Genomic DNA, 15,322 nt, shown 5'->3' with positions numbered 1-15,322 from the left:
TAGATGGCCTCCAAAGTATGTGTACTGAAAAAAATCCCCAAAATTTATATATTCAAAATAATTGTTCTTTATAGACTCTCAAATATAGTAGTTTGTATTACAATTGAGAGATGTCAAATCTTTTTATGCTAACGATAAGTAATGTATTATCTCACTGAAATAGCTAATCAATAAAGTTCAGCACCTGTGTGAGCAGGATTCTTTATTTATAAAAGTCAAACATGTTGTATTATTTGTTTCTGTCGTTTATCCCAAATTGAGATACAGACTTAATGTTTTCTTTGCATATATAGGAATTTTTTATAATCAAATATTATCTTAGCAACTTTTTGTTTATTTGTTTATTTTGCTATAGTGTGTATGTGTCAGTGGAGACAGAGAGGAAGAGAGAGAAAGAAGAGTAGAAAGCATACCCTGGGGGTATGGCCACACCACAATCCTCCTCCTCCCTTCTTTCAGGATTTTGGGCACACACACACGGCCAGTAACAGTGTTTCCCAAGCCACCAGATACAGGATTTGAACTGTGTAGTCAGCCATGTGGGATCCAGCTGCCTTAACCTTCATGCCATCTGCTGGCCCATTGGCAACATATTTTTAATAGTATAATTACACCAATGTGTTTTGTCAACTCTAAAGATGACAAAACTATGAAGTTTTTAAAAGTTACATAATCTTAGAACTTGCATGTCAATTTTGACTAAATCTATAGTATATTTTGAATTCACAATTGCAAAACTTGCAATTGAGAGCACAAAGTTAATTGACCTTAATGCTTTTCAAGAGTAATATTAATGTATATAATAAAGACATGTTTCCAAAGCCAAAACAAACAGGAAATTGCAGTAATTATCAATTTAGCAAACATCACATATTACCAACTGCTGTTTATTCATTGGTAATCTTCAACCAACCTTTGACTAACATCCCATGAAGGCCAGGAAGGGAAAAATTCCATATTGCAGTCACTCCTCAGCAATATTGATTTGCATATAAGACAGAGACTTAACTGTCTAAATAATAATATCTACTAAAAATTCTTGTAATGAATGTCTCTTGACCTACCCTAACAAGGTCTGCTTAGAACAACTTTGACACTCATCACATAGTTTAATTTCTTTTAATGTTTCAGAATTATTTTATATTTACTTGAACTACACTCAAATAGGTACAGTGAAGAGGGAAGATGCTAGCATTATGGTTCTAAAACAGAGAGGGTATCGTAAATGTAAACAAAATGTGATATAGATGATTAGATCACTAGAACTTGTTTTAGGGAAAATAAAAATAAATTGCATTTTCTCATTTATTATCAGTCTCCTAATTTGTACTGAAGAGTAGCTATCAGCGTCCAGCAACATAGTTACTTGGTCTATAGTTAACTTGTCCTCTAAATTTTTTATCTTTATTCTAAATTAAAAGAGGAATTTCTTAAATTGAACTATCTAGCACAAAATACATCTGTTCTCTACTTGGTACTATTCCAAAACTCATATTATTAAATTTTATGTAATCTAAAAAAAACTTATTATATAAATTTATAGCAAATTGTGCACTGATGAAATCTATATTCCTGGCAGATATTCTAAAATGTCACCACTAACTAATCTTAAAATGAAAGTTCTTTTATCATACTACAACACTTGACTATTTCAGATGAACAGGAAATCCCTTATTCTTCAACCTGTTACAGAGGCATACCGCATGTAAAAAAACGTAATTTATACCCCAAGATCTGAGAGCACTGAAAGGAATCAGTGATCACAAACTTTGTATTACTCAATCTAGTTACGAGGAGTGACTGAATCAATAGAATGAATTACCTTTAAAAATCCCTAAGATAGCAACAAAAAAGTGACTTTTTCTATACATAATTTTCACTTACTATTTTTTTACTTATTTTATTTTATTTTATTTTTTATTTTGACCACAGAGGAGCAGAGTGAAAGAGAGAGAGAGAAGGTGAGAAAGCAAGTTGCCCGGTCCAGCACTCGAACCGCAGTCAGCCATGTGGTCTTTAGTCACTGTTAGTCTTTATTTTTCATTTTTATACTATAAGCATGATTTACTTACATATTAAATTAAAAATGTGGCACAGTTACTACTATTAGGATAAATATGGAAAAGATAGACATGTATTCAATAATCTAAGAAGAAAATGGGAAAGGTTATGATTTAATTTCTGATTTATATATGAGTCAGCTAATTTATTTAGTCCTTGGCTCATTTTTCAAATTACTCATTTCAATGATAAATAATTGAATTTAGAGGTTTCAATCTATACTAGTGTTTTCTAATCCATTTTACAAGATTAGTTATTATTATTAGCAATTAGAATTTTTAGAGACATACTACAGTGAAATTGTTGCTATCACTGTTAGCAAATGCCTTTATAAAGTGTTTTTGCTGGGCTGGCCCCATAACATAGCAGTTAAGCCCTCTGCAAAGGGAGTCAGATATCCTGTGGCCAACCACAGTTCAAATACCAGCCTCAGCAGTTTGAAAACACACACCACACACATGTGCATTCCTCCAGGATCCTGACAGGTTATAGAAATACAGGGTGGAAAGGACTGATGTGGCCAGGCCCCATTGGGGAGTCTCTCTCTCTCTCTCTCTTTCACCCTCTGGCACTTTTTTTAAAAAGTCTTTTTGCTTCAATTTTGTTTAGGGTGTAACAGGTATCACATTCATGTTGAAAATATTAAACACATACATTTTGTTCCCACTCTTAAACTGCACTTCCATGCAGCCTCTAGCTCCAAGATCAAGCCTGACAACTTTCTGCGCTTAAGCAAGAATGGACTTTTGTGGGCTTTCCACCTCTTCTTTTTTTTTTTAGGTTTTGCCATAGTTTGTGTGCACTTGCTAGAAAGAGGCAAACACAAAGAGAGAGAAAGAGAGAAATCACCTCCCAGAGGGGCCATACCATAATCCCTTCTTCAGCATTCTCCTGTCAGGATTTTGGGCACATACACACTTGCACCAGGCGTGTTTTTCCAAACTGCCAGGACTGGGAGTTGGCTTTGTGGGATCCAGTGTCTTAACCACCATGCAACCTGCTAGCCCTGTTTTGTACTTCTTGATAAAGACAATAAGCTAGAAAGTTAGGCCAGTGGAAACAATTTTTTAAATTCTTTATCAGCCAGTAATCAAAAAACACCTGCTATGGAGAGGGAAGATGCCCTTGGTGCCATTAATGCACTTAGCCACAAGACTAAAGTGGAAGGTAGAATGTGACATAGGAGAACCAGAGAACTGCTGTAGAACCTAAGACAGCACTGACTGTAAATGCACCATTATATCACCAAGGGAAAAAAGTTCCGCTAATTAAACTAAAATATGATGCGAATTCTAAGTTAGGGTTTGGAGAGAAGGATGCCTGGAAGCAGTCCTCACACTGATGGGGAAGACCTGGTGGTATATCAGAGAGAATGTGATGATCCAATGGAATGGGGCAGAGGAAAGTTTGGGCCTGGTCTCCAGAGTTTACTTCTGTTCACAGTTGGCACAGATGGGAGCCAAAGAACTGGTCTCAAGAGTGAGAATGTGAAGGCACATGAACTGAGACCCAGTGGAGTCGCCCCAGGACCACTGTAGTAAGTTCCTCCCCATTCCAGGTGAAGGGTCAGATAATTCCATAACCCACTAGGCCAGGGACCAGATAGAGAACAGGGCAGAAACTCAGAGGAGACCACAGTGAGCGAGGTACTGCCAAGTCAGTCAAGGAGAACCACTGGGCTTGGATATACTGAGAGAGTGACCTGACCATGACTTCCACCAGTGGCAGCTGGAGCAAGGAATGGTGGCCTAGCGAGTCGTGGGGTAGACAAGGGAGGATGACAGACAGCCAAGTAGCCAGAGCACAGAACAGGGGCCTCACACAAACTGAGGACCCAGCTGCCCCAAAGCCACTAGGTCACAACCCACCAGCTGAAATCTAAAGACCAACATTTTACCCAGAAGAGATTAAACATTTACTTAAGGAGGCTGCTTAAATTTTTGTAACTGGATCCAACTTTAAACAGGAATAGGACTGTTTCTGGGCCATCCAGTAGGTGTGGCTTGGTGATGAAGAACATTTATTTAGATAATAAGATTTTTGACAGATAAAGAAATTACATTCCTTTGCACTTCATTTTTGCAGGGTGACCCAACAGAAGAGTGTGACCTCTCTTTTAGTTAGTCAATATACATTGGGTCATCGGGAAATTTATGACGCATTTTTGCCTAGAAAAACACAAAAATACATCATGACTTTTCTGATAACCCAATAGTATCCAATGATGTCAAACTTTCTTTTCTAAGCAGACTCTGAGAAATAAAGAATATTCTCCACAAACTATCCTTAATTTCTTCAACCAGTAGCAAGTACCTTCTTAATTCTAGAATTGTGGTTGTTGGACCATCAGCATCAGTGCCATTTGAGAACTTGCAAATTATTGGGTCCCATTCCAGAACTCAGAAACTGAGAAATCTGTATTCTAACAAATTGTTTAGCCAGTACTCTGATGCTTGCTAAATTTTGAGAATCAATTGTCATATCCTTTTGTGGTTCTTTCATGGGATCTACTACCTTCTACCATTTGGTTTGAGTTTTACTGCCCTGTGGCTCCCAGGCTGGAATATTCCATGTCATCAGACTATAAACGTACACTGCTGGTCCTTGTTGCAGACTCATAGTACCCTGTGTCATCTTTTTCCATTTCTTGTAGACTTACCTCCTGACTCTCTGTTATTCCTGTCAACTTTTCAAACCATACTCATAAGACCTTCAACATATAACTAAATGATATTTCTCATAATCTGGGCTCTCCACTCCAAGTCCTTTTCTTCCACCCCACATCTTATGTGCCTGCCATTGACCCTAACATTACCAAAGATTACAACCCATAATATGTTTCAAGCAGCTTACACCCTTATTACTATCTACATCGTATCTTTCAACTCTAAGTATCGTAACTCCAGCAGTTTTCAACACCATAATCCCATCCATCTACCACTGTTACATGGTAACCTGTCTCCCACGGGCCCTATTTTCCCTTCTCACTCAGTAATTAGAGTCAATTATATAATCACTCCCAGACACTACCCTCAACTCTCTTTGTATTAATCGCCTGGTAAACTCTAACCCTGGTTAAAGTCAGTGCTCAGCTTGCTCTATACCAGCATCTCTGACTATTATTACTAGAGAAAAATATTAAGACCAGACTGGTCAGTCTCATTCTAAACTCCTAACTACTGAGGAGTGGCTGGTGAGGAAGTCCTGATACAGGGTCTTAATCCTGTCACTCTCCTATGTGACTACCTCACACCTTCTCTTATTTCTTCCCTCATCAAATACCAACATCTCCTCCCTAATCCTTGCTCTCATTTTGCTGATAGAAAGCCTTACTTCCTATTTCACCAAGAAAATATAAACTATCCAAACAAAACTTCACCAAGTACCCACCGAGACATTTTGCACATTCTGTGCCTTCTATCCTATTATAAACTCAGCCCCAACCTGGCTAATCCCCTCACAGAAACTCTCCTGTGAGAGAATTTGTGAACCCTTGGCTCTTCTCCTCTAGGTCCACTGAAGCTGCTCTTGTGAAGCTTACCTGGGACATCCATGATGTGAGATGAGTGATCAGTTGGCTCTCTGTCCTTATCTTACCTGACCTAGCAGCAGCATTTTACACAGTTCATAAGTCCTTTCTCTTTGAAATATTTTCTTAGCTCCCAGGACACCCTACTCTCCTGGTTTTCTTAGTATCCCACTGACTGCCTCTCAGTCTTCCTTGCTAGTTCTTCCCTACATCTCCAGCATCTCAACAAAAAAGTGGTCCAAGGCTCAGGCATAGACCTCTTCTCAGTCTATCTGCACTTACAAATTTTCCATTCCAACTTGAACTCCAACTGCCTAGACATCTATGATCATTTGTTGGTAGACACCTTTCATGTATACTACTGTGCAATATTTGGTACAAGACTGCTCTAACTGCTGTGTGAAGAAGGGACCCAAGGAGAACAAAAATGATGTAGGGACTCTAGTGAGGAGGCTAATTTAGTACTCTAGGCATGGGCCAGCCAGCAGCATGACAGTTAAGGCAGCTGGGTCCCACATGGCTGACTGTGCAATTCAAGTCCCAGACCTGGTGGCTTGAAAAGCATGTCAGGTGCAAGTCCGTGCATGCCCAAAAGATTCTGAGAGAATGGAGAAGGGATTGCCGTGTGGCTATACCCCTGGGGAGTGCTTTCTCATTTTCCCTTTCTCTCTTGCTCTTACTCTGCCTCTCTCTGGGGAGCACACACACCCAAAATTTTAAAAATAAACAAACAAAATAAGACTAGTGTGAAGTCTAGTGGTGGGGGTAGAGATGAAGAGAAATGGACTTATTTAAAATTATATTAACAATAGAATATAAAGATTTGATAATGGATTGGATAGAGGTTGAAAGAAACAGAAAGAGTCAAAAATGGTTTCCAAGCCATAGGTTGAACAATGGAGAAAATGAGAGGGCTACTAAGTGAAGTGTGAAAATCAGAAGGGATTTACGTTTGCCTTTTTTTTGAGGAGTGGAAGGATAACAGTTCTATACTAAACTATCAAAGTTCCATATGCTTGACATATCTGTTCTCATCCATTCCATTGCTGATAACAGAAAATACCTGAGCCTAGGTAATTTAAGAGAATAGAGATTTAGCTTATGGTTTTGGAGGTCCAAGGTCCAGGGGACCATTCATGGCAGACTTCTAGCTGATGGATCACATGGCAAGACAGAGCAAAGCATGAGTGTCCTGACTTATCCCCTTCCTGGTGTACTGACTAGGATTCAATAAAAATAAAAGTAAACTTTTATCTTAAAATTATAAGACTTTAGATTTATTACCCAGAAACAAATAGCTGCCTATTGCCTATGATGAAAACAATAAGGAAAAAATTAATCAGCAGGAGTTAATTGTCACTTAAGCAAAATCATTTCCTGTCTTTGAAATCCAGCTGGAAATGTTCACAGGGCAAGGAGTTTGCTTCAAACCCAAGGTACAAACACTCATTATAGGACAAACAGAGGAAATTATTCCATTATAAATCTGTCAGTCATCACAACAGCCCATTCAGGCCATTACAAAGGTCTTATCTACTCACCACTCTTGCCGGCTGGCTGTTTCTCTTTCCTTCCCTCACACAGGGACACTGAGTCACTGGAATCACGAAACTCGAAATGTGGGAAGGGCATTGAAATTCACCTAGCTCGATGCTCTGTGGATGTTGTAACTGCTTTTATATAAACCACAGGGTTTTATGCACCGAAGTTTCCAGCAATGGAGAACTCAACAGCTCTCAAGGGAACCCCTTTCAGACTGGACAGCTCTTCCTTCCATTGAACTGAAATAATCACCTTGAGATTTCCAGCTCTTCTGTGAGTTTGCCTCATTAAAGTTTTTCCAAACTCTAATACTTACTCCATATGTGATCCCTTCAAAGAGGGAAGATAGCTAAGATATATCTCCCCAAATTTCTCCGGTACATATCTTCAATTTCTTATTTAATTTCCTCCTTTTAGGACCCTTTTACAATATTTCTTTGTGCCCTCTTTGATGATATTTTAATGTGTGGTGCCCCCTCTTTTACACAGCTGGTGGGAATGTAAATTAGTACAGCCATTATGAAAAACAGTATGGAGGTCCCTCAAAACACTAAAAGCAGAACTGCTGTATGACCCAATAATTTCCCTACTAGATCAGTATGTTATAAAGGTATCTGCCTCCCAGAAGCACTGTTCACAACAGCCAACCTGTGTCCAACAAGAGAAGAATTGATTTTTTAGATGTGGGAGATGATAGATAGATGGATAAATGCAATACTATTCAGGCTGTTTGTCTCCATCGTGCCACTGAAGATCTTGGTGTCAACCATGGGCTGCCGCCCGCCCGGCGTTACAGGTATTGTAAGAACAAGCTGAACCCCAGGTCACGCTTCTGCTGAGGTGTCCCAGATGCCAAGATCCACATCTTTGACCTGGATGAATTCCCACTCTGGGGCCACATGGTGTCAGATGAATATGAGCAGCTCTCGTCAAAGGCCCTGGAGGCTGCCTGTGTTTGTGCAAACAAGTACATGGTGAAAAGTTGTGGCAAAGATGGCTTTCATATCCGAGAGCAGCTCCACCCTTTCCAAGTCATCCGCATCAACAAGATATTGTTCTGTGCTGGAGCTAACAGGCTCCAGACGGGTATGAGGGGGTGCCTTTGGAAAGCCCCGGGGCATAGTAGCTAGGGTCCACATTGGCCAGGTTATCATGACCATCCGTACCAAGCTGCAGAACAAGGAGCATGATTGAGGCCCTCCGCAGGGCCAAGTTGAAGTTCCCTGGTCGGCAGAAGATCCACATCTCAAAGAAGTGGGGCTTTTCCAAGTTTAATGCTGATGAATTTAAAGACATATGGCTGAGAAGCACCTCATCCCGGATGGCTGTGAGGGCAAATACATCCCAGATCATGGTCCCTAGACAAGTGGTGAGCCTTGCACTCATGAGGGTTCATACTGTGCTGCCTCTTCCTTAATCATGGTCAACAATAAATCTTAACTTCTGTTAAAAAAAATGCAATACTATTCAGTCATTAAAAAGGACTAACTCAAGACCAGCAAATGGCATAATGGTTACATCACTGGATTCTCACATAGTCAACTGCAGCTCGAGTCCTGGACCTGGCAGCTTGAAACTTATGCTTGGCGTGAGTGTGTGTGTGTGTGTGTGTGTGTGTGTGTGTGTGCGTGCATGACCAAAATCCCGAGAAGTGAATAGAGGAGAAGGGATTGCATTGTGGCAATCCCCCCCGGGGGGATTTTTTGCTTTCTGTTCCTCTGTCTCTCCAGAAAGTGCACACACCCTATAGCAAAAATCTCTTTAAAAAAAAATAAATAAAGGAGTAACTCCTGGGGTCAACCAACAGTGTGGTAGTTTAGGCATTAGACTCCCATATGGCCTAATGCTATTTGAGTCCTGGATTAGGGGGCTTGCCTTCTCATTTTCTCTTTTTCCCTCTCTGTCTCTGGTCAAATTAAAAAATAATTATAGTAACAAATGGAATTAAATAAATAAATAACTCTTTTAAAAAATAAAAGAGACTAACTTCTGTCATTTGAGGCTAAATGGGCAAACCTGGAGGACATTATGTTAAGAGAAATAAGCCAGGCCATTCTCTTTGCAAGCTAAGTGATATATAGTGATCTAACATATAAAATAATAATAATAAATAATTTTTTTAAAAAAGGGAAATAAGCCAGGCACAAAAAATAGAAATACCATATGTTCGGACTAGCATGTGGTATTGAGGTTAAGGCAGCTGGGTCCCACATGACCAACTGCATGGTCTGAGTCCCAGATCCAGCTGCTTGAAAAACATGCCAGGCAAATGTGTGTGCATGCCCAAAATCCTGAGAGGAGGATAAAGGAGATGGGATTATATCATGGCCATCTACCCTAAGGGGTGATTTCTCACTTTCTGTCTGCATCTCTCTCCAGCAAGTGCTTGCGCCCTATAGCAAAACTTTTTTTAAAAAAGAATAAAACAGAACAGAAACCTTCAAAGCACATTTTACATAGTAAGGGTAAGCATTATTTTACAACATTTTGGTTTTAGTTCTCTATATATAAATATACATTATGGGTAGCAGTAGAAATTTCTTTTTTTAAAAAAAAATAATTTATTTTAGTTTTTTTTTTTTTTTTTTTTTTTCTTTTAACCAGAGGGAGAGAGAAAAAGGGAAAATGAGAAAGCACACCACCAGGTCCAGGACTTGTACTGCAGTCAGCCCTGTGAGAGGACAGTGCTTTTAACCACCACGCCACCTGCCAGCCCCTAGAACTTTATTTTTTATGATTGGTTGTGACCTAGAATTTTGAGAGCCACAGCTTCACAGAAAATCCAAAATCCTATATCTTAGAAAGCTAGTCCTTTTTCCAGTGTCTATAGGGAATAATAGGACCCAGGAGATCAGCCGTTCCTTTTTCTTACCTCTCTGGTTGACATAAGGTTTCCCACAGATTCAGATATCTAGACAGTGAGGATGATCAGCAGGTCATCTACCGACTGGCTGAGAGTGCGGTCCCCCACACGGTGCTCAGAAGACTGCAGAGCACACAGAGACATGAAAAACACAGACAGGAAATCAGGGAATAGAGCAGGAAAGCGACAAGGACATCGTATGGAACCCTGGACCATCAATCATACGTGTACAGCAGTGTGCCTAAGAGCGAGATGAGCAGTCACCTGCCCATTTCTGCCACGTGACCAGATACAGCTGCAGTGAGTGGTTGAGAGTCCTGTCCCTAGAGACAAACCTTCTGGGGCCGAAGTCTAGCTCTCTGCTTAGTAGCTCTGTATTCTTGGATATGTTGACCTCTCTCAACCTTATTTTTATCATCTCTGTACCAGAGGAAAAGATTTATTATCTCATAGGATTGTTATGATGATTTAATGAGTCAATACATACAAAGAACTTACATAGCTTCTGGCAAGTAGAAAGATTCAATAAAAGTACCTGTTATTTTTTGACGAGTACATGGAGGGGAAGTAGAGAGCAATAAGAAGATGACTAAATAAGGCAAAATACAACTCCAAGATGTAATCACAATATTTTTATTCGATGGATATGACTCAGTATCAAGACAGCCCTGGAACTGCTTACAACATTTTTCTATCTGTTAAAGATGTCAATTTCTCATCACACTGATTGGACTGAAGTTACCTTTGTTCGAATGACTTCACAGATAAGTGAGAAATTAATGTTGAGTTGAGAAATTCAAATGTCGATTTCTATTTTTTTAAATGGTGTCTTTCATCAGATTTTTTTTTTTTTTTGGAGAGGTTTTTGCTATAGGGCGCGTGCACTCTCCAGAAAGAGACGGAGAGACAGAAAGCAAGAAATCACCCTCCAGGGGGGATGGCCACACCACAATCCCTTCTCCTCCATTCTCCTCTCAGGATCTTAGGCACGCATGCACATGTGCCTGGCGTGAGTTTAAGCCACCGGGTCCAGGACTTGAACTGTGGTTGACTACATGGGAGTCCAGTGACATAGCCATTACACTAGCTGCTGATCCCTCTTTTATCAAACCTAAACCCTCCCTTACTTTAAGATTGTCTGCTTAGTTGTGTCTCATACAGTTAGAAACACTCACTTCCATTCTGGGTGTCATCATCTCCTGAGATGCCAGTTATCTGGCAGGCAAGGTCCAGACAGTTAAAGACAGTACAGGAAGGAGTAAGGGCTGCAGGGCTGTGAAGGCTGTGAGGAGGAGTTGGTGCCAGGGAAGTGCGGTCCCCAACAACAAGCCCCAGATTCAAGAGAGAGGCCCGTGGGTGAATGGAAAGGGTACATGTACATCATGGACATTCTGCTACACTGGCAGGCAGACCCGTCCAGAGGGGAATGCCGCTGTGTTACAGCCTGGAGTTAGAAGTCACCCTCTACGGTAAGGGCAATTTTGCCTTTCCACCATAACTCAGGGACAATAACATGTAGACAGTGATGGCGCAATGCCGTAGCTCAACAGGAACATTTTCCCCTCACTCCTAAGGCCTAAGAGAGTCAAGACGAAGCACTCGTTTTTTTTTTTTTTTTTTTTTTTTTCAGAGGTTTTTGCCTTAGGGTGCTCACTGGAGAGAGACAGAGACAGTGAGAGGGAAAGTGAGAAATCACCCCCAAGGGGAGATGGCCATACCCCAATCCCTTCCTCCATTTTCTTCCTGGGATCTTGGGCAGGCACACACACACGGCGTGATTTTTAAGCCACTGGATCCAGGACACAAATGGTGGATTGCCATTTGGGAGCCCAGCAATGTAACCCGCTATGCCATCTGCTAGTCCCCAAAATGCATTTTTAATCGCTCTTACATCTTCTCCCTCACATTACCCCAATCATTACATATGAGAGAACTTCAAAAGTTCATAGAAAAAGAAGGGAATTAAAGTGTGAAAAATTTGGAAACCCATGCATAGTTTTTCTCAGAATATGCATTTTCTGTGACTCTTTTGAAGACCCCTGGTAAGCCTGATTGGAAAACCGTGTTGACCACACTTCATTTCTAATTGGATATAAACTATAACCATGGCCACTTCTTACACGTTTCACATATAAACAAATGTCCTTGGGTTTAAATAGTGTTTTAAATGTAAACCATTTCTAGAATTTTTAAAAGCAGTTCTTAACCCTATTTTCTATCTTATAAATTGGGTAATGATATTTACATCTTATTCATGAGTTTTACTTTTTAAATATGGGCATAAGCACCCAGCCCTGGGGAGGGTTGGATGCACGTACATTAGACTATTTATCTTTTTGACTCCCCTTTCCTGAGATCATTGCTCAAATGGAGCCCTGTGACAACTCTTTACTGACCTCCAGTCCTCATGGCCAGACCCACAGCCTCCTTAGAAATCTGGTTCCACGGGAAGGAAAAACAGAGAATTCATTTTTCACGTACATATGACTTTTTATATATAGTATGCCTCCATTATTTATAGCTTGAATAAACCAGCTGTAATTCGAAGTCTTATTCTCTAATAAATATTATTAATAGTCAGCTCCCAGAAATAACTGACTTCTAGAAAAAAATAACAAGGCAATTATATTTCATCTTTGTGATAGATAGTGAAGAGTGCCTCCCTAGCAAACACTGGGAGAGAAAGTCTGTAATGGGAAAGAATGTTCTCTAGCTCTCTAAAGTTTGGCTTGATTATAAGCTGAGTACATTTCATTTACCCTTCACAGTATTCTTACGGTGCAGCTGTTGAGTGTGTATGACAGCTCTCCTTTCTCAAATTACTTATTTGGGGATAATGCAAAGCCATAATGCCCTCTTATGTGCTACACCTTTTTGTTGCTAAATTCCATAGAAATGTTGGTATTTTTCTTCTACCTCTTAATGTGTAATCACAGACCTCTTCTTTCCTTCCCAAACTCACCCTCATTCATCATAGAAGCTGGTGTCTGGCAGATAAAGGAGTACTTTAGTAAACTTGCTGACCAATTATACCAAGGATAAAACCCCAAAATTCAATTATAAATAAATTAATGAACCATGAAAAGGTATCATCAGAGCTGTACTTCCTTAATGTAGAAAGAACTTACTTTAATCATTTCATCCTCTTGATTGAAGGTTTTAGCTTTTTTTTTTTTGGAGAGGTTTTCGCTATAGGGCGCGTGCGCTCACCAGACAGACAGAGAGAGACATAGAGACAGAAAGCGAGAAATCACCCCCCAGGGGGGATGGTCACACTGCAATCCCTTCTCTTCCATTCTCCTCTCGGGATCTGGGGCACACACGCACACGCGCCCTGCGTGAGTTTTAAACCACCAGGTCCGGGACGCGAACCGTGGTCGACTACGTGGGAGTCCAGCGACATAGCCATTATGCTAACTGCTGGATCCCAAGATTTTATCTTTTTTACAAAACACCACTTTATAGTCTTCATGCCACAGGAAAGGCCTCCACAGGTGTTTTTCTACAGATGCCCCACCTCAGTCAGACTCAACCCAGGTGGGTAGCTGTGTGTGTGTGTGTGTGTTCTGTGCACATGCACTTGTGTGCACACGTGTGCAGAAATTCTTCAAACTGAGTACTGACATATCTCCCACAGAAACCCCAAGTATCAAAATTATTTTACCCGTTTTAACAGCAGTTTTCTGACAAACTTACTAGTTTGTGATCTTTCTCCTTCATAAACTTGACCAACACAGTTACCTTAGTTGACTGGATTGGCCAAAGCCTACCAAATTACTGTCTATAATAGCATTCATATAGTATCTACCATGAGGCAACTTCTGCTCAGGGTCTGCTGTGTTTAGGGGCCTTTCCAGCAGATGGATGGAGAGCCCTTTTATCCATAGTTAGGGGCTCTTCTCCATGCCCAAGGGGAACCACTTTAAAACATCAGCGAATTTCCACGAATTAGACTAGATTCATCCCGACACTTCTACTCAATAGTGGCACAAAGGTCTGATCCTAGAGCACGCCCTAACTTAATGGGAATAACAAGATTGTGATCAGAGCGCCCGTCCTAAAATAGCTTCCTCGGATCTTATGGCACCTGCCAAGATCTCTCTAGGGACACCCCTTCTGTAAGAAGACACTAAATGTGGGAGAACTCCATGCAAGAGCAAGTGTGGGCATCCGTTAGGAGCAAATTTGATGGTCTCTGTTCAGATTCTGGTTCTGCCACTTCCTGCTGTGTGACTGTGGGCACAGTGCTTAACCTCCCTGTGCCTCAGTTTCTTCCCGATTTCTCCGTTTGCCCTCACACCCTCTCATGAGGACTGACACTTCAAGCTTATATTACCCAGACTGACTCCCTTGAGCTCAGGCCTCCAGTTGTTTCAGCCAATGGGAAATCAGAAAAAGGAAGGAAGGAGAAAGCCATTAGCACATTTGTTTCCCCAATACCTCAAACTCCTAGAGCTCATCTCACACGTGGGGGAGGGTGGGGGGTGGTACAACTCTGGCCACCTTCCTCCATGGGGCAGGGGCTTCCCAGAGCAGCTCTTCCTAGGAACAGCTCCTCTCCTAGCTCTGGTTACACTAGTTCCTCAGCTGGCGCTTTCCACGTAAGGGCGAGAACAGCTGTGCCTGCTGCCAGTTTCCGGGAGGCCGCATCCCTGACAGACTGGCGTAAACCTACCTACAGGTCAGCAGAGAGTTCCTTTGATTCTCCCCTGAATTCTGTCCATCTGCATCTGGCTGTTTCCAGCAGGAGCTCACAGGTCTGTAGTGAGAGTTACATAAATGAGTGCATATCAAGACCAGAGCAGCACAAAGTACAGATTACACGCTATGTAAGGATGAGCTGTTGCTGTTGCCAGGGTTGCCCTGCCTGCCCTTCCCTGCAGTCCTGGAAGTCAGACTACTGCAGGTGCCAAGGGTAGACCACGGGTAGACGGGGCCCGTTTCTAGAAAGCCGCAGGCACATGCAGGGCTCTGCCAGCCTCCCCTCGTGAGGATATTAGCACAGGCTGGGACGGGAAAGTCCTCACAGAGCGTCTCAAGTCACTGAAGAACTTGGTCCTTCTGAAGATTTGGGCTCCAGGAATGGAAAGAAAGAGGAGTCTTTTGTTGACAGGATACTCGGAGGGTCTGGCAAAGTGCAGAGGAAGATAAAGTGCCCGAGACAAACTCCTCTGCTTCACAGCTTGGCCTGGGGCCAGCCTGGCTGCTTTCCAAGCTAAGAAAACCAGGTGGACCTAAGTGTTCAGGACTAGCAGGATCTTATCTCCGAGAGCGCTAGCTGGCAGAGTTCGCACTCACACATTCACACCGGCAAACGCTGGTTCAGC

General features: G+C 41.4%; 1 pseudogene; it reads left to right on the top strand.

Moving 5' to 3' along the window:
- Nucleotides 1-7,833: 7,833 nt before the first annotated feature.
- LOC102482428 (60S ribosomal protein L10-like) lies at nt 7,834-8,520 on the top strand (annotated as a pseudogene).
- Nucleotides 8,521-15,322: the final 6,802 nt, after the last annotated feature.

Source organism: Tupaia chinensis, unplaced genomic scaffold (assembly GCF_000334495.1).
Source record: "Tupaia chinensis unplaced genomic scaffold, TupChi_1.0 Scaffold000028_1, whole genome shotgun sequence".
Classification (NCBI taxonomy): Eukaryota; Metazoa; Chordata; class Mammalia; order Scandentia; family Tupaiidae; genus Tupaia; species Tupaia belangeri.
This window is presented reverse-complemented; position numbering and strand designations above follow the sequence as displayed.